The following is a 20,534-nucleotide window of genomic DNA, read 5'->3' on the forward strand; positions in this document are numbered from 1 at the left end:
TAGTAGATGCTCAATAAACAGGGGGCAAATGATGGTGTGAAAGCAGCTGTGAGGTCCCGAAAGCAGAAATCAGGGGTCTTTTCAGACCAGGTTCCTTGAATTGCAGGGTTATGAAAGGGGCTGATGCTGACACAGCTGGGACCTGGAAACATCAGTGCAGAGGAAACTAGAGTTTGTTCTTCCCTGGCAGCAAGAAGGAGCTGCAAAAATGTACTGATCAGGAGAAGGGAGTGTCTCTGTAGCAAAGCCTCAGAGCTGGCAAGCATGAGGCCTCGGTCCAGATTCTATGGGCCTGCCTTGCTCAGGGCCAGCTGGAGTGCTTTGCCTGGGAGCCCCCTGGAGGAGGCTTTTGACACCATATTTCATGAGCCCCCCAGATCCAATCAGCAGATCTGTCTGAACTCATCTGTTAAAGTTCCTCCCTTCAAATGTCAGCCTGACTGGAGACTGATGATTTGTTCCCTCAAAGTCAGATCAAGGGCAAAGGAGACTGCAGGATTTGAGAGAGAACAGTGGAGAGGGCTCAGCTGGAAGGGTGGGGACGGGCTATTTTCTTGGTCCCCATTGTGTTTCAGGAGCTTTTCTGTGTGACTTGGGAGATCCTGGGACACCACTCCCTCAGGCTGACTGAAGGCTAGAAAAAACAGCCGAGTTGTTCCCTTTGTCGTCACTGAGAGCATCTCTGCTCTCTGGCTCAAGGCTGGACCTTTTTCTGGCCTACTGGGTGATGGGCGGGGCGGGGGCATCCTGACAGGTGTGTGGGGGAAGGGCTGCAACCTGGCAGAGGGACCTGAGGCCTGCGGCTCCCAGTGGGCCTACTCCTCCCTCTGTAAGACAGGTTGAGGTGTGACTGCTGAAGCAGAAATGTCTGGGTTTGAATCCCAGCCCTGTCACTTACACCTGGCTGTGTGATATTAGGCAAGTTTCTTAAAAGTTCTTTGCCTCCATTTTTTCCCTTTGTACCTATCTCACATTTTTTTAAAGTCCTTACAATACTGTCTGGCACCTAGGAAATACTGAAGCAGCATTTTCATCTGTAAAATGGGAGAATTGGACCCAGTGAACTCTGAGAATCCTTTCAACATAAATAAAATTCATGAGCTGCCTGGGTTCAAATCCTGACTCTACGACTGACCAGCTGGAAGATCCCAAGGTCAGGCACCGACTGTACGTGGGTCAACTCTGTACCCCCAAAGGGCCTGACGCAGTGCATGACAGTGTAGCAGGTACTCGGGAAATTTTGAAGGTATGCATGGATTGCTTGGTGAGGATCCCGTGGAGAGGCATAAAGACTTCCGAAGCAATGAGTGCTGGTTTCCCTCTGTTGCTAACAGCTGGACCTCGCCCAGGGACCAAGGCCTTCAGGAAGAAGGAGAGGCTTCCTCTGTCTTAACAGATAGATTTATAGTCTCAAGGAGCGCTGAAGCCATGAAGAAATAGGGCAACCAGTGACGCAGAGTAGAGGAATATGTGAGAAAACCCACCACACTCTTAACCTGGACCCCTGAGCAAGAAGTCTGCTCCCTGCTGACCTGGAACCCAGCTCTCCAGCAGAATGAAAAAACGAGTGGATTCAGAACCCAGAGCTCTGAGTTTGAATCAGGCCTGGCTTTGCTCTATTGTGTGCCTTGGAGCAGAGCACTTACTATGTCAGAAAATCAATTTTAATAAAGTAGGCAATGAATTTGAAATGCCTCTCACAATATTGGGAGAATGGATGACTAGAAGCATCACTAAATTCAGTCTTCTCTTTCCCTTTCTCAGGGTGCCAAATTATGTGACTTTTTCATGGAAATTTTTAAGTTTCAGAGTGCCTTTAACATACCATCTCCCATGCAGAACACCCCTGCAGGGCAGGAATTTTTGTTATATCCCTTTTGGAGATTTGACTCAGAGTGGCTGCTAAGCTCACCTCACTAGTTAAACCCAGATTTGCAGATGGCAAATCTTGCTCTTTCTTTTCCTATAAGTCCCCTGGTAGGCTGTGCAAACCTTCAGACTAACATGAAATCTTATTATGCTTGGATGGTTGAATAAGGAAGAAATCTGGAGAACATATATATGGGGCCCATGTGATTTTGGCTTAAACTCTCAGGCTGATGCCATCATTACTGGGAACTGGAGACAGAGTGAAAGAACCCCCAATGCAGTTGGCCCAGCTATGAACACTGGAGGGCACTCAGCTTGTGCATGGGTGAGGCGCCCAGGAAGGCACACAGATGACCTGGATCCTGAGACAAGGCAGCTGCCTGACTCACAGGATGGAAATTCTTCTAAAGAAAGGAAAGCACTGGTTATTTGACCTGTTGCAAGATCTTTAATGTGTTAACTAAAAACAAACAGATTACTATATTACACATTTGTTTTTAGAATATATTTCTTAATTGTATTTCAACATAGTTTCTTTTGTAATACTGTGTATTTTATTTTATGCGTTTAAAAACTTAGAAGAGATCCATAGCTTTTACCAGAAGGTCAATTGATACAAGATAGGTTAAGAACCCTTGATCTTGGGGCAGATGTATGAGAAGCTAATACACTTGAAGCTCAAGGTCCCTACTTTTGCCATGCCTTTCCAAGACTCCATTCCTAAATTTGTATTTGTCATTTTATATTATTTTTCTTTTCTTTTTTTTTTAAAGATTTTATTGGCGAATTGGGGGAGGGGAACAATGTTGGGGAATTGGGGAAGGGGATCAGCCAAGTTGTTGTTCTTCAGTCTGAGTTGTGGAGGGCGCCAGTCACCATGTGGCTTCCCATCGGCAGCTTGTGGCCTCTAAGCTCAAGGTGCTGTGTTCAATCTTAGATGCAGGTGGGCGTAGCCACCATCCCATGGGGGAGTCGAACTCAGCAGACTTGTTGTTAAGAGTGCTCGCCCTATCCACTGAGTCATTCGGGCTGCAGCTCAGCTCAAGGTGCTGAACTCAGTCTTAGTTGCGGGTGGGTGTAGCCCCCCATCGAACAAGCAATCTTGTTGTTACACCAGTTGAGCCATCCTGCCACCTGTTGGCAGCTCAGCGACAGCTCAGCTTGGGCACAGCATCACTGGCCCGTGTGAGAATCGAACCAGTGGCTCTGTTGCTCAGAGCTCACTCTCTTAAGCCAACTCAACCAACTAAGCCACTCGGCCTGCCTGTATATTAGTTTTCTAAGGAGATCCCAGTATTCGTATACATTTCACACCCCATAATACAAAACTTGGACCTATCGAGACATTTAGCTTGACACTAGGGATATACGAGTAGTAGGTTTCAATAATTAATTTTTGGTTGCTAGGTTCAGGGAAATGTAAATGATCCTTGATGTGTATCTGGAAATCCTACAGACATCACTTGACCTCCTTCACTTGCTAAGGGGGGGTGGGGGTAGGGCTTTGGCTGTTGATGTCAGAAAGGAAAGGATCACTCTAAAGAGGTGAGCTTGGAGGGCTGTGGGATGAGAAAGAAAGTGTGTGTGGGGGAACACTGGAGGAAAATACGTGCAATTGCTTCTCATTGGGGCTTTGAGAATGTCTGCTGTACGTCTCTGGGGAGTATCCTCAGCTTAAGGGAAAATTTTGAGGACTTGGTTTGAGGTTTCTAAGCACAGCATGAGCAGTAAAGAAGTCTTTTGTGCCTCTTCACAAGATCTTCACCAGGCAACATTCATGCACATTTAGTCATTCTAAATTTCCTGAGTACCTACTATGTGCCAAGCATTGTCCCAGACACTTTGGGGGTACAATTATCCTTAGTTAAGGCATAGTCCTTGATCTTGAGGAACTCCCAGCTGCTGGGTGGCATAGTCAGGATTGGAATCCTGGTAGTCTGAATCCGCATTAGAAAATATGAGTATACCCAACTCAGCCTGCCATCAAGGAATGCTTCGAAGAAGAGGTATCACTTCTGAGCTGAGCTGAGTTCAGCAAGTGAATGAAAAGGGAAGAGTGATTTAGGGGGAGAAAATACGTTCAAAGGCTGAAAGGTATGAGGAGAAAAAAGCATATTCAAAGAACGACATATTATGTGGAATGACAAAAATAACGATAATAATGATGAAAGGAGGTCGAATATATACAGGAAATCAAATGTATACAGAGATAAGGCTGGAGAATAAGGTTGGGCCCAAGCCATAAAGCACTTTAGACTCCATGCTAAGTTGTATCTTGTCTCAGGGGTACTGAGAAGTGACGGATGTGTTTCAGGCAGGGCAGTGGCATGACCAGCCCTGTGACGTGGGGCTTGTGTTCAGGGGGCTTTGTTCAGTTGTGTTCAGGACGGTGTTTTCCAATCCAGTCATTTACTTACTAATGTAACAATTTTTGAACCCATTCCTTTTCCGGCCTTCCTCAATGAGGTAAATAGTACCCACAAATGTCTGTGTGTCAGGTCAAATATCTAGGAGTCATCCTTGATGCCTCCCTTTCCTGTACCTCCCCCCGCAACCCCTTGCCCCACCCCCATCAGCATGCTCTCTGTCTTTTGCTCCTAAGGGGTATCCTGAGTCCATTCACTGCCCTCTATGTCCATCATCTCCGGCCTGGATGATTATGTCCACCTCCTAATCAGGTTCCACTTACCTCCCTGAAATATAATCTCCATGCCACAGCCAGAGGGATCTTTGAAAAAAATCACCCTCCCCCCCAGTACTTAAATTCCCTTAAAAACAGTTCCCTGTGAAATAAAATCCCTGGGATGGTCATCTCCAGCCATCTCAGGCTCCATTTGCTTATCCCTTTGTTAACAGGCTCTGGCCACCTGGCCCTCTGACAGTTTCTAGGACTCACCAAGCTCTTTATGACTTAATCCTTTGGACTTGCTGCTTCCTGTTTCTAAAACACCCTTTTCCGGAGCAGTTCCTATGACTTGCCTCTCCTCCACCTTCCAGCTTAAGTATCATTTTCAGGGAGGCCATCTGCACATCTCCTGAAGTTATTCTTTTCACAGCACACGATGCGCTTCTTTCATAGTTCATTAAAAAAAAAATATATATATATATATATATATATATATGCAACCTTTATAGGATAACTTTAGTTTATTATGCTTACTTATTTGATGCCTGTCCTGTCCTGGGAGAACATGAGCGTCTCGAGGACAGGAGCACACCTTTCCTTCACTGTGCTGCCCCAAGCCTTGCACAGCGGCTGGAGCCTGCAGACACTCGATAGAAATTTGAGTGAATGAATAACTATTATAAATGCAAGTTACTCCTCTAGAGTAACTTAGTTGTCGCTCTCGTTTAAGTAAGGGTAGGGATGCTGGAAAAAAACAAAAACAAAAACAAAACCCCAAACAGATTATTCCCTTTAGTCTTGCCATTCTTTGCCAAACTTTGCTTGCTGGTTATGAAGATGAATTTCTGACACTGTGTTGTTGTTGTTTCCAAAGCTGCTCATTGCGAATGCAGACGGGTTGAGGCCTGAGGCCACAGCATTTTCCTCAAGTCACAGAGGTGTTCCTTGCTCCTGCTGGTCAGAAAACAACGCGTATCACAGCACAAGACACAAGTTAATTCAGACCACCACACAGTGCCAACCACAGAGTGGGAGGGGCTAGAGCAGGTCTCGGGCTCAGCCCCTTTGTTGTGTAAATGAGGAAACAAGCCTGGAGAGGTCAAGGAAACAGAATCCAGTCCTGTTTTTCCTGTCTGCCCAGCCCTACCTTGATCCTAGTGAGAGCCTGGACCTGAGTTGACAGGTGATATCATCATCACCCTGTGGTCCATTCCTCACCAAGGTCTATTCTGATGGAAACTCGAAGGGCTTGTCTTTCTCCAGCACTTAGGAATGTGACTGACATCCTTGAGTGCCCTCTGGAACTCTAATTTTGGTTGTTTTCCATGAATTTAATGAGACTTTAGGGGAAGCTTACTTTTATTCTCAACCTAAATCACGCCCTAGGGGTTAACGCACTTCCCAACTTTTATGACTTGGTAGGTAGCAGTAAAATTGTTCTTCATTTGTCTTAATTTGCTCCTTGCAAGGTGGAAGGCACGGACCACCACTGGCAACTTGAGAGTCTCATGTGACTTGAGTGTCGCAGGGCCCTGCAGGAGTGCTTTGTTGAACTTGCACAACTAATTTGAATTAGTTGCCAACATTAAAAATGGGGCAGTTTTACATAATAATTTGAGATTATGGCTTCTTTTTGGAAAATAGAAACATCCAGCAATTCTGGGCCACCATGATTCATGGTCACAGTCGGTTGGACCGGAGTAGAGGTTGGTTGCCCCGTGTAGACCTGGGGGACACTCGCCTGTTTAAAGCAGTCACCACCATTCTCAGCTGTCTTACCTGCATCTGGCTTGACTCATTTACTTTTCCTGACCAGTTCCTAAGCCTTTTGAGTTTGTAAGCCCTGAGATGCCCTCCCAAAAGCATTCTGAGATCTGTGGTCACACTCATGCTGTCTAGACTGCACCCAGCATTTCCCAGCCTCCGTCTTCCCAGCATGAAGCCCAACTCCTGGGACCCCTGGGGTGTGGTCATCAGGTGCTTCCATCAGAACAACTGTGAACTCTAAAGCAAAATCAGTCCAGAGGGACTTGGAGGAGGGCTGCAGGGGAAACTCGAGATCAGGTGTAACTATTTTAAGTTAGGAAGGGGGCAGGTGAAAGTTCAAAGAAGCTAAAGTGTTTATTGCAATTGCCAGTAGGAACTGTTCTTCATTATGTCTTTGAATTAGTTTCTTCTGGTGGTTATTATAGGGCCGTGCATTAGTTTCATGGCTGCTGTAACAAATTCCTAAATATTTGATGGCTTAAAACAACAGAAATTTATTCTCTCATAGTTCCTGAGGTCGAAGTGCAAAATCAATACCACTGGCCCACATCAAGCTGCCGGCAAGGCTTCACTCTCTCTGGAGGTTCTAGATGAAAATACATCCCTCGCCTCTTCCAGGTTCTGGTGCCAGTGGGGTGTTCCTGGGTTTGTGGCCTCACCATTCCAATAGTCAAGGTCAACCTTCAAATCCCTCTCTGCTCTCTTTTCACATTGTTTTCCTGTGTGTGTGTGTGTGTGTGTGTGTGTGTGTGTGTGTGTGTGTGTGTGTGTGTGTGAAATCTCCCTTTTATGATACATGTGATTTTCATTTAATGTCTAACCGGAAAATTCAGGATGATCTCTTCTCAAGGTCCTTGACTTAATCACATCTGCAAAGATCCTTTTTTCAAACATGGCAACATTTATTAGGTTCCTAGGATGAGGACCTGACACCGTTGGTGTCATTATTCAGCCTACAGACTCCTGTTGATTTTGGTTAACCTGCAGTTCAGCAGCATTTAAAGAGTTTGTCTAAAGAGTCAACTTTTCTATGTAGACAGTTGTAGCATAAACAAATAATAATTTTGTGTTTACCTACTGATTAAAAGGACTTATGTTTTTCTTCTTCCTTTTCACTCTCTCTCCCTCTTCCTGTGCACCTCCTTCTTTGCATCCTTTTTTTGGTTCTCTTTTTCCTTCCTTTAAAATTTTTGGTCTTATTTTCTTATTTTTAAATAATCTGAATAATTTTGAACAATTTTTTCTTTTGTGTTTGTAACAGCTTTATTCAGACATAATTCACATACCATACAATTTCCCCATTGAAGTTGTAAAATTCAGTGGCTTTTAGTATATTTACTCGTTCTAACTATCACCACAATCAATTTTAGACCATTTCATTGCCCCATAAAAAAACTGCATACCCCTTAGTCATCAACCCTCATTCCACTCCTTCCTCTGAGCCCTAAGCAACCACTATTCTGCTTCCTGTCTCTATATAAATATGCTTATTCTAAAATTTAACATAAATAGAATCATACAGTGCATGACCTTTTGCAACTGGCTTCTTTCACTTAGCATAATATTTTCAAGGTTCATTTATGTTGGAGCATGTATCAATATTTCTGTTGTGGTGGTGGAAAAATATACACAACATAATATTTATCATTTTATGATATCTGTAAGTGCACAATTCAATGGCATTAAATACATTCACAATGTTGTGTAACCGTCACCACTATCTATACCCAAAATGTTTTCATAATCCCCAATAAGAACTCTATACCTATTAAACAGTAACCCCTTCCTTCCTCCCCAAGACCCTTTTAACCTCCGTATTACTTTCTGTCTCTATGAATTTGCCTATTCTAGGTATCTCATGTAAGTGGAATCATGTAATATTTGTCTTTCTATGTCTGGCTTATTTATGTTTTCAAGATCCGCCCATGTTATAACACATATCAACATTTCATTTCTTTTTATGACTGAGTCATATTCCATTGCATGTATACATCACATTTTGTCCATCCATTCATCTGCTGATAAACACTTGAGTGTTTCCACCTGTTGGCTATTGTGGATAATGATGTTATACACATTGATGTGCAAATATCTGTGCGAGTCTCTACTTTCTAATTCTTCCCAAGTCCCTAGGAATGGAGTTGCTGGGTCATGTGGTAGTTCCATGGTTAGTCTTTTGAGAACCCACCAAACTGTTTTCCACAGTGGATGCACCATTTCACATTCCCAGTTGCAATGCATAAGGGTTCCAATTTCTCCATATCCTTGTCAATATTTATTTTCTGTTTTTATTTTTTTAATCATTATTACAGCCATCCTAGTAGGTGTAAAGTGGTATTTCATTGTGGTTCTGACTTGAATTTCTCTAATGACTAATGATGTTGAGCTTCTCATGTGTTTATTGGACATTTGTATGTCCTTTTGGGGGAAGTCAATTCAAGTAACTTGACCATTTTTAATTTATTTTTTGATTCTTGAGTTTTAGTTCTCTGTATGTTCTGAATATTAATCTCTTATGGCTATACGATTTGCAAATATTTTATCCCTTTCAATATGTTTTTCGTTTTCTTGGTAAGTATCCTTTTATGCTTAAAAGTCCTTAGTTTCAATGAAGTCAATTTATCTATTTTTTTCTTCTTGTTGTATGTGCTTTTGCTGTCATATCTATGAAGTCACTGTCAAATCACTTCCTTTCTGTATATTGCCAAATAATATTCCATTATATAATAGATGTGTCACATTTTATTTATCCAATCTTCAGTTGATCTTTCAGTTGTTTCTACCTTTCGTGTTTATGAATAATGCTGCTATAAATATTCATAAATTCATGTTCTTGTGTGGAGATATGTTTTTACTGCTCTTGGGTACAAATTGAAAGTAGAACTACTGGGTCAAAAAATACCTGTTTGAGGAACTGTCAGATTATTTTGCAAAGTGGCTGCACCATTTTACATTCCTTCCATTAGCATATGAGGGTTCCAATTTCTTTACATTCTCACCAACAATTGTTACTATGTAACTTTTTTATTATAGTCCTCCTAGTTGGTTCCAAGTAGTATCTCATTGTGGTTTTGATTTTCATTTCCTTAATTACTAATGATGTTGAACATCTTTTCATGTACTTATTGGCCATTTATAAATCTTCTTTAGAGAAATATCTATTCAGATACCTTGCCCACTTTTAAATTGTTTTTTTATCTTTTTATTGAGTTTTAATAGTTTTTTATATTTTTTAGGTACAAATCTCTTATCAGACATATGATTTGCAAACTTTTTCTCCTATTCTGGGGTTGTATTTCCACTTTCTTGATGGTGTTCTTTGAAGCACAGAAATTTTAAATTTTGATAACGTACACTTTATGTATTTTTTCTTTTGTTGCTTGTGATTTTAGTGTCACATCTAAGACATCATTGCTTAATCCAAGGTCATTTATGCCTATATTTTCTTTTAAGAGTTTTATAATTTTAGCTCTTTATTTAGGTATTTGATTCATTTTGAATTCATTTTTTAAATGTGGTATGAGGTAGAGGGTCCAACTTCATTCTTTTGCATGTGGCTATCCAATTGTCTCAGTATATTTGTTGAAAAGACTAATTTTTCCCCATTGGATTGTCTTGGTACCCTTGTTGAAAATCAATTGACCATAAATGTGAGGGCTTATTTCTGGAACTTTTCTTGATTGAAGATAGAGGTGATAGCAAGCATTTTAACATGATCCTGATTTTAAAAGGAAAAATTTCAGCCCTTCATTTTTTGTGGTGCTGCTATTAGTTTCTAATAGATAGCCTTTCTTAATAAAGGGGTGTTTCTTTGTATTCCTAATTTGTTAAGAGATTTTTGTAATTTGTGTATGAAATTCAAAGGCTTTCTCTGCATCTATGGCAATGATAATATTTTGGTTTTATTCTTTAATCTGTTAGTGTGTTAAGTCAATTAGATGGATGTTTTTAATAGTGAATTCTTTCATTCCTGATTTAAACCCTTCTTGGATTTGCTCACTTATTTAGGACTTCTGTATCTATGTATATACATGAGATTGACCCATAAATTCCTTTTCTTATATGGTTTTGATCTGGTTTGGGTGGCAAAAACCAGAATCTGTTTTGGGGTTTTGTATTAGACATCTTTCGAGCATGATTTAAAACTCTTTCCAGCCCCACCTCTTACTCCCATCACATGCTGGCTTTGTCTCTGGCTTTGGACAGGTACAACCTAACTGCACTTTGTTTAGGTCAGTCTCATGTTTCGCTCACATCCTTCCTAGGGGTTCCCCAATGCACAGGCATGAGATGCTCGCAAACCCTGCTCTGCACTCACACATGTGCACCTGAAAGTGCTGGGGAGTGAGGCGCTAACACCGGTGGGACTGCCTTTGACCAGTGGTGGACCTTGACCAAAGCACTCAGGGCAACCTACATACCCTCCTTTCTTTCCCCAGGCCAACAGTCCTGAGATGCAATTGATAAGACTTCTCAGAAGACCCCAGTCTCTCCCCTTTGGGGCCAGCTGAATGACGCATCCTTGTGTTAGTTTTCCTCTTTCCCTGTTTCAACCATCTGTCCCTCACTTCTGCTTCTGGGGATCACACTCCATATAAACTACTTACATACAAGCCTGTGTCTCAGGCTCTATTTTCAGGGAAACCCAGACTAAGACAGTTTTGTCTCAGAAAACAACTTGGTAGCTTGCTTTCTTTTTTTAAAAATATATTTTTTCTGTGATAGGTGTATTGGATAAGAATAATTTATTGAAAGTTTGTTAAAACCTGCCTATGAAACCCTACTGTGCCATTTGTGAGAGGAGATGGAGGAACATTTTCTCCTTGCAACTTATTCAAGTTTTTAAATAGTTGTTGGTTTATTCAAGCCTTCTATTTCTCTTTAAATTTGTTTGTGTAGTTTATATTTTTCAAGTTTATAATGTTTTTCTCTTATAGTTTTATATTTTTCTACTACATCTGTAGTTATGACTTCAACTTCATTCCTAAAGCTGTGCCTAATTTGTGGCTTCTGTTTTCTTGGTCAATATTTATTTATTGGTCAGGGTTTATTTATTGTCCTTTCCAAGAACTGGCTTTTAGTTTTATTGATGATCTTTAATTTCTGCTTTGCACTTACTTATTTTTTTCCTGCTTTCTTTGAGTTTACCTTGATCAAATGCTTGCTAATTTAACTTATTTATTTTTCTTAAAAAGCTTTAATAGCTTTGTAGTGCATACAGATGTCAAATATAATAGTACACACCTGACACTTATATATGTATACACACACACACGCACACGATAAATAAATATATATATATATATTAACTTTTAATATATGAGATATCCCAAACACCTAGAAAAGCAAAAATAAAACAATATATATGCAATAAACACCCATGTAGCTATAACCAAGATTTTAAAAATCAGATTATTTTATTTTCAATCTTTTTTATTTACTAAAGATTCCTTGTTTACTAATAAACACATTTAAGACTACAAATTTCCATATAAATAAAGCACTCATTTCATCTTACGATTCTTGATTTGCAGAGCTTTGGTTGTCTTTTACTTCCCAAAATTTTCAAATTTTCATTGTGAATTCTTCTTGACCTCATCCATTATTAGAATGATGCCTCCAAAATTCCACAAGTATTTTTACCTATCTTCTCCTATTGATTTCTAATTTTATTACTCTGTGAACAGAGAATATTAAATCTGTTCTTTTAGATTAGTTGATACTTTTTGTATTGATTTGGAGAGATGCTCATGACATATTGTTAAGAGAAAACATCATTGTGTTCAAAATTATTGCATTGGAGAGAAAAAAAGATGTGCGCATGCTTACAGGGAGAAAAGATGAAGGGGCTAGAAGCTGAAATGTTTATCTGCCAAATAGTTATCTCCAGAGTGAAAGGAGATTATGAAAGGTTTTTGGTGGGGTTTTTTTGTTTGTTTTTTTTTAAATTCATTTTGCTTCTTGAATTTTCAATAATTTCTTCAATGACCATGTATTCTCTTAAAAACTTTAAAATGAAGGTGCAGACACCACGAGGTTAATTTGCTCTCTGCACTCACACTGCTACTGGGGGAAGAGCCAGCCTCTGAGCTCAGCAGCGAATGCTCACGGGCTGCACTCCAAACCACACGCACACTGCCTTCTTGATGCTTTATTTTGTTTTATTTTGTTTTGGTTGTCTTAATCTCGATTTTGTTACTTAAACCTATATGGTGTAAATCTGAGTTTATGTTATATGGCATAAAATTGGGAATTCAACGGGACAAGGACTCCTAGGATGTTTAATACTGAGCTCGCCAAATGAGGTTGGCTTATATTTCTAGGAGACAAAGAATCATTTAAAACACTCATGAACTGAAGTCAAATTTTGGAATAATTGTACTTTTGACCTAGAGCAGGAATATGGCATATATATTTTCCAATGAGTTTGTCTTTATCAAGCCGGTGGCTGGTTATTTCAGATCATCAGAAAGGCAGATACTTGCTGTCTTGGCAAGGTTATGGGGCTCTCAAGTGTCACCTTAGGAAATGTTGGCCATTGTTTGGAGCCAGGGTGAGCTGGAGGCTGATCTGGACAGTGCGGGTGGCCAGGGTCCCAGCTACAAGAGCTGAAGGGAAGAGTTAGGAGAATCCAGGTGAAGGGACCTCTGACTCTTGGACACCCCATGTGGGGGACAGGGGTGCTTAGTTAGTAGACGTATGGTCCAGGCACAGTGAGGGCATGATGGCTCCAAGGGTGGAGGTGGGAGGGTTCCAAGGAGCTCCCAAACACATCTCTCAGGACCATGGTGGCCAATGGGTTGTTCTGAGTGGATTTGGTACCACTTTGTTGGGCACAACATTGCATCCCAAAAAGCACTATTCCTAAGCTGCTACTCTTACTCCCCTGCTCTACCTCAGGGCTGGTAAGGAGACCTTACCGCCAGTAGCTTCTCATGAGGGATACAATGGGGAGCCCTGGAAACAATGATGTTTAAAATATAAGAACTAACATCTATTGAGCTCAAATGATGAGTCAGGCATGATTCTAAGATCTTCTACATGTACCAACCCTCTGAGGCAGGTATTGCTTATATCTTCTTCTTCTTCCCCATTTTACAGATGTGGCAGGTGAGGCAAAGGGAGCTTTTGAAAATTGCCCGAGGTCACACAGCATGTAAAAGGAGTGTGGGGGGGGGCGTGGGTTTCAAGCTGAGAGAGTTTGGCTCCAGGCCCTGCTCATCAAGCTGTTACGCTGTACTGACTTATCGCATGATGTGTTAGTAAAAGGACTCTACTTACTGGCTGTAAGAAGAGCACTGAATTTGCTGCATTGCTTAGACTAAAATATGTCAGTCTCAACCAACAATTTCTTTCAGCCCCACAGTTCTGCCCCAGAATTCTAAATGTGCACAGTCTGATTCCATTTTTTTTGTCATGTGTCAGAAGGTCTTTACCTCTGGATTTTCCTGGGCTGGGGAAGGGTTCAGTTCTCAGCTTTTAAGCCACAAGGGGAAGTTTTATTTACTCTATGAATACTTAATACGTACATTTTTACTGCTGCTTCTCTTATCCTGTCGGGCTCATTTTGCCCATCAAGTTGCCCCAGAAGAAACCAAGACAAACTATGTATGCTGAGTGATGTTCGGCCACCTCCCAATCGATGGGACGAGCCTGGTGACATTCGGCTCTGGCTTTTCCTCCAAGGGCATCATCACTTATAGGAGAATGTCCACTGAAGGCCAAGGCTCAAAGCTGCTGGAACACCGAGAAGCTGAATAAAGGAAAGCTGCTCATTTGAAAATCCAAGTTCCAGATTTCTAATGGGGGCAGAATGAGCAAATCAGCACATCAACCCCCCCACCCCCCACCAAAAATAATGATAAAACTAGAAACATTGTCACCAATGGCCACTTCAGGTTTCTGGAAATTGACCAAAGGCAAACAACAAACTGAGAAACAGTGTTCTTCTTGAAGAACAGCTGTATTTCGGTAGAACAGTGGGAGTCTACAGCGTTCTTGCCTGAGATTGCTCTCAGCCCTGTCCCAGCTCTGCCAGGGCAAAGGCTCCAGTGGGTTGGGGCAGGCTGGAAAACCCGCAGCTTCATCGCCGGAGGGAGCACAACTGAGTTTTAGCAGAAGGTTGAAAACCCACTCCCAGTCGTGTTGTCAGTTAAAGGAATGATCTCGGTGGCAAATGAACAGGGAAGGCTTTAGTAAGCTGAGGTCGTGTCCAGGTTGATGGAAGTCACAAAATGATGGGTGAGCCAGAAATGTAATAGGGAGATTCAAGGAATGAGACAACTACAGAGGGTCATGAAAAATCCTTCACACACCCCTGGCTGCCTTCAGAGCACGGGAAGGAGGGACCAGAGACCATCTAAGCTACGCCCACATCCCTGGCAGATAGAGGCTGTGGCCTCGCACAGGAGACGCCAACCACGCGGGAATCTTACTGGACTGATGGAATTGTTCTAAAACTGGATTGACAGTTTTAGATGTTTACAGTGTTTGCACAACGCTGTAAATTTACCAAAAATCACTGATTTTCTACTCAAAACAGGTGGATTCTCAGGTATATGATTTTATACATCCATACAGATGATAAAAACATTCAAGTTCTAATAAATGGCTCTAAGAAATGTTGTTTTGAAAAATGACCTTGAATATAATGTGACACTCCAAAGACCATTTCAGTCAGAACAATAATTAACTATTTTTGGTAATAGGTATTGCTCATCTGCAATGACTTTTTTTCAGTCCTTCATGTCTTGCATAAGAGCTTAGAAACCTTTAAATTTCTAAGTCCATCAATAACCAAGATTAACTTGAAAACTATGTATTTAAAGGAAAAGATGTGTGCTCTGGGGCATCATGTGGTTTGGAGGTGTTCCTACTTAAATTTGACTGCCCTCAAAGAGCTTATACTATTACAATTTTAAGTTAACTTACAATCATTAAATATCATATAAATATTACTGGGATGAGACTGGTAAAAAATGAAATGCATCCAACCACACATGATAAATTATGAAATACTGCATTCATTACTGCCTTTAATCCTCCTAACCATGTTGGGGGGGGGTTGCCAAAAGACAAGGAAACTGAGGCTGAGGGTGTTTCCGCAACTGGTTCAAGGTCACATAGCTCTTGCCAAAGCTGAGATTTGAACCCATGTGGCTGATACCCAAGCAAATGTCCGTGAGGATAGCAGGCACTGATACATGGTAAATAGGGGTGTCAATTGGTAAAATTTCCATGGGAGATAGCTTGGCAATATGTATCAAATAAAAACTGCATGTATTCTTTGTCTTTGGAATTTCATTTCTAGGATGTTTACAATACAGTAGAAATGGCCTTCAGGAAGGAATTAGTTACATACAGCTCTATTTGTAAAATGGAATACTATGCAGCCACAAAGAAGGGGGTGTATCTGAATATGCTGATATAGAATGATCTGCAAGATGTATAATTAAGTAAAAAGAAGATGTTGCAAATACTTTTTTGTGTGTTTTAAAAGTGACTGGCTGCCTGAAGAGACAGGGAATTGTGGACACTACTGTGAAGCCAATTACATAATTTTTAACTGGTATCCGTGGTCCATATTTGCAAGCAGCAAAGTAGTGTAAGCTGTTGACTAGGATATGGGACTGCCTTATGATATAGAAGCATTTTTATGGTCTTAAAAGGGATTCTTTCCAGCCTCTTTTGCTATGTTCTGGAAGCTCTTCTCTTTTCTGACTTGGCCTATCTAAATCTTCAGAGTTAGAAGGAAACTTAGAAATCATGGAATTCAGTATTTATCAACACCAGGTCACAGCCTCCCAGTGAGTCATGAAATCAGTTTTGTGGGTCACAACCAGCATTGTTTTATTCATTAAAAAATTTTAAATTAAAGACTACAGATTAAAACAGAAAGTATCAGAGTACATTATATGTAGAAAGGCTATCTATTATATTGGGACACTTTGTGTTTTACAATATGATTTGTGTATACATATGTGTGTCTGTGTGTAGTGTGTATGTTTGTGTGTGTCTGTACATGTGTGTGGTTTGTATATGCATGTGCTTTTTGTGTGTGCATTTTTGTATGGGTTGTGTGCTTATGCATGTGTGTGTGTGTGTGTGTGTGTGTGTGTGTGTGTGTGTGTGTGTGTGTGTTGTGGTTCAAATGTATTTCTTCCTGTTGGCCCTGGACTAAAAAGTTTTAAATGCTTGTGCTAGTTCAAAATACCTTACTTTATGGATAAGAAAATGGAGGCTCAGAAGGCAAAGTGGCTTGCCCAAAATGAGTAACAGAACTAGAATTCCCACACAGATGTCTGGACTTACAGATTTCATCCTATTTCATAGGTGCCTCTGTTGCCAGAGACACTGGTGGATTTCAAGGAATGGAAAGGTAGGGAACTGGATTTCATTTTTTGAAAGGACACGAGGAACAATGTGGAGGATGGACTAAAGGGTTCCTGAGTGGAGGCTGAGACTCTGGTCGGAGATTTTTATATCAGTCCTGGTGAGAACTGATGTCACCCCTAAGGCATTGGCCCTAGGCCTGCTGAGAAGGAGAAAGGTGTGAAACTTATTCAAAGGCTGCAATGACAGCACCTGGTGATGAGTGAAGTGGTACAGTAGAAGATGTCAAGAATAAGTTCCAAGTTTCACACCTGGATAAATGGTAAGGCTGTTTGCCGAACAAGAGAACACAGGAGAAGAAGCAGTTTCAAGGACAAAGATAATGAGAATAGATTTGAGATGTTCCAATCATACTGGAACTTTCCAATAGAGACTTCCAGAAGGTAGTGAGAAATCCCATTGAGAATGCAGGAGAGAGCTCAGGGATAGAGTTGATTATCTGAGAATCACCAATGGAGGTTGAAGGACAGCTCTGAAATGATGGCTTTCTCTGGGACCCTTTGGTCCCCAACCCCGAGTGTGGTTTCCAGGGTTTCTTATTCGAAGGCCATGAGCAGGAACTTCTTATGGCACGTCACCTCAAGCAAATGACACAGAAATGCAAAGTGAAAGCATTGGGCACTGACTCAGAAATCAAACCAACAAATTCTCCTCTCAGAGGCTCTTGATTGACTCGTTTGGTTTCCATTAGTGCCAGTGTAATTAAACGATGTTTTCTTTTCCTGGGAACCTCATTATTTGGCCACCAGGGACTTCCCTCGGGTAGAGGCAGCAGCCACTCCAAGGCCTAACCCCAGAGACCTCAGACAGAAACAGCTGTGTTTCCATTTGAACTGTGATTTCTCTGCCTAAGGAACCTTCCTGACCAATAATCCTGCTAGCCCTTTATGGGAAATTTGGCCTCTGGGCTCCACAGCTATTAAATTCACAGTGAAACTGTGGAAGACTCCCATTCATTAAAAATTCCATTCATACTCTCCAAGCTGAAGACCAGAAACCACATTTTGGTTTGTAGGGTAGCCACGCTAAATGACCCAATGGACTAATTGTTTCCTGTATGTTACGTTTCCTGTGAATTTCAAGGGAATTCATGAAATGGAGAAATATTTTCTTATTTCACTTTTAATATAGGTGGCTAAGGCTTTGTTGGAAGGTTACGTGGGTATGAAGCAGGGACATTGCTTAGTGGCAGCTAACAAACCGGGGCTGTGTTGAAGGACACGAGAGGCAGAATTTGCCTGGAGTGGAGGTATTATATCTAGAAAATTTCCACTGGCCACAAATACAGGCTCAGTCATGGATTAGATTTGTGACTTTGACCAGTTATTTCACTTTTTCAGGCTTCATTTCTTTTTCTTCAAGGAAAGGAGACATGGGATCAGGTGGTCACTAATTTTCTTTCTGGATCTAAAAATGCTACGTTTTTATGAATGACCTTACAGTAGTCTTCACTTAAAGAACAACTCTATCGGATATGTTAGGAAGATAAATATGATTTTCTTTGACTTTCATCTTCACTCAATTAATTGGGCAAATGTGTATGGAGAATCTATTAGGTGCCTGGAATTCTGCTCGGTGCAGGGGAAGCCAGGGACAGAGGCCATGATACCCTGTCCTGCAGCTGTAGGGGAGACAAGGCAGCATGTTCCAGGGTCAGCAATGGCCTGAGCTTTCTATTTCTGACTCTGTCATGTCCTAGTGTGCTCAGTGTAAAACGGAGTCAAATTCTGGTAATTGATTGTCTTTCTCCTCCACTAGTGTGAAGGGCAGGAATTTAGTCTCTTTTGTTCATTGTTATATCTCCAGTACTTAAAAGAATGCCCAATACATTGTTGGTGATTGATATACGATGTAAAGAAGGGGCACACATTTGAAGGAGATATTTAAATGTGGTGAAAACAAGCTAATACAATCATCTTGAAATTGAAGTGTGCTTATCCCAAAAGAATTTGCAAAGTTTTTCTAAGGAGAGGATGGGCATGGATGGCTTTAGGGGAATTAATTTTCAGATCCTCAGCTTCCATATGAACCGTTTCACAAAGTTGACCTGCCTGAGAGCCACTGAGAAAGTTGTCCTGAGGGCTTCTTTCCCTTAGTCCCTTTTACAATGTTCTTCTCTACTTAGCAACGAATGGCTTTTCTCTCCAGCCTCACTGTGATGCATCCCCCCCCCCCGCCCCCGGGTGGTAATAAGCACCTGAGAAGAAGCCCTTGAAGGTATTTGAGGCAATAAATGGCTCTAATGACTGGCTAATAAATGTCAAGTGGTTTCCAATTCTTTGCTGCCAAGAAAATTCAAATAGAACCTAATGGAGTCATCTGTCACCTGACCGATCACTAAAAATAATTTTTGGTCATAGATCACCATGTAATTTTTGGCATGTCATTAAAAGGGAACCCAAAGAACTAATTCACGTTGTTGTAACAATATTCCTTCCATTTCCACCTACTTATTTACGAATAAGTTTTTCTCAAGGTTTACATCTATAAATACAAATAATGATAATAGCACGATGGAGAACTCTGTCTCAATCTGTCAATAGTGGTATTCATTGACAGATACATGAATGAATTTGAAAAGAGAACAACCTTCCCTCAATAAAAGATTAAATTTCAATACAATTTCCTTTTTATACTATAGCTGTTCATCGAAGTTTATAATATATTTATGTTGTTTTAATCAATTGATTAATAATAGTATCTGTAATAGGAACTCAGCATAGAAGAATTTTATTACTTAGAACTTTATGGTCACAGGAAACTTAAAAAAATTTAAATTGGTATTTATATACATATTTTTGTGTGAAAGAAGTTTGAAAGGGTGATCAATAAAATATTTCCAAAAATGAAATACAATTACATAAGGACTAAATTCTGAGGGGGAAGTGAAATGAAATATAAGTTCAAGAATAAAAAAATGATATAAAATTTCCAACTGTTAACGATCTTGCTCATTCCTTTTTCAAAAAATAAATATGATAGTCAAATTGCTTTGGTATTTAAATTCCATTGGATACATGGAAAAGATGCATTTAATTGAATCTATCAGATATATTTTAAAATGCTTATGTTCAGAAAGTTCTGGAAATAATATTCTTTTGCAATTCTTTAAAAGTGTAATGGACACATTTTGAAGTCAACTTAGAAATGTATGAAGAGTACATAGTTTTAAACATTTTTCTGGATGCTACGTAGGGAGCAAATGTTGAAGACCACTGGGCTAATAACACAAGTGTGGCATTCTAACCCCGGATGCACGGTTACCATCAAGCCTTGGGAAATGCCCTTCTTAATCCCTCTGTCTCCATTTCTCTTTCCGCAACATAAAAACCACACCTGCTTGCTTTCCCTTATTCTCAGGAAAATTCTGAGATCATATGAGAAATGAAAAAGTCTAGATTATTTCCGGGCGATACGTTGGACACCTCTGGGAAGTTTCAATAACTTTTTTTCAGGCTAACAGGATACTGGTTAGTTCCCCAGAAAGTATAAATAAAGGTATTCTTATTACTACCTCTATACGTGACCTCCCATTTCCCCCCAGCTTTAATTCTGCTGTTGGAACGTCATGAAAGCAATCTAACATTGTAGGGTTAGTTTCCGCATCTCTGCCTCATGGGGCTAGCAAGAAAGACTTAATTAACTATTTCAGGGCTCCGGCCAAGGTTCTACTCTGATGGTCAGTAACAGAAACCACAGATTATACAGCAGGAAAGTCAACAAGCCTACACTCCCTTCCCAAATGGCTGCGGGAGCACATGTGTCTTAACTCAGAGAATATTGACCGAGGTTTTGAGGACTATTGCTGTTAACACCTATTCAAGTAACTGAGGATGGGCAGTGCACATCACATGGACCCCTTCATCTTGGTAGATCATCT

This window comes from Hipposideros armiger, unplaced genomic scaffold, assembly GCF_001890085.2.
Source record: "Hipposideros armiger isolate ML-2016 unplaced genomic scaffold, ASM189008v1 scaffold_16, whole genome shotgun sequence".
NCBI lineage: Eukaryota > Metazoa > Chordata > Mammalia > Chiroptera > Hipposideridae > Hipposideros > Hipposideros armiger.